The sequence below is a fragment of the Neophocaena asiaeorientalis genome, unplaced genomic scaffold (genome assembly GCF_003031525.2).
Source record: "Neophocaena asiaeorientalis asiaeorientalis breed wild unplaced genomic scaffold, Neophocaena_asiaeorientalis_V1.1 scaffold461, whole genome shotgun sequence".
Lineage (NCBI taxonomy): Eukaryota > Metazoa > Chordata > Mammalia > Artiodactyla > Phocoenidae > Neophocaena > Neophocaena asiaeorientalis.
The window spans coordinates 333101-333663 of NW_020173230.1; positions in this window are offsets into that span (position 1 = coordinate 333101).

Below are 563 nucleotides of genomic sequence, written 5' to 3' on the forward strand. Positions count from 1 at the left end.
AAAGTACAATTCTTTTTAAACAGTAGACATATAAAGAAAAATGATAATCTAAATAATAGTTACAATGACAATACTAGAAATGCCTTATGTAGTTTATAATCTTCCCCTTTGCACTACAGAGGGAAAAAAAGCATGTTTAAAAAAGATTCTGAATATGAATTCATTTTGTGGTAGAGAAATTTTAAATGATTTTTTTTTTTTTTTGGCAGCACCGGGAGGCTTGCAGGATCTTAGTTCCCCTACCAGGGATCGAACCCGCTCCCCTTGCAGTGTAAGCATGGAGTCCTAACCACTGGACCGCAAGGGAATTCTCTTAAATGATTTTTAAATTTTTTATTTTACTTTTTATTTATTTATTTATTGTCTGCGTTTGGTCTTCGTTGCTGTACGCGGGCTTTCTCTAGTTGTGGCGAGCGCGGGCTACTCTTCGTTGCCGTGGGCGTGCTTCTCATTGCGGTGGCTTCTCTTGTTGCAGAGCACGGGCTCTAGGTGCACGGGCTTCAGTAGTTGTGGCTCACGGGCTCTAGGCGCGCGGGCTTCAATAGTTGTGGCATGTGGGCTCA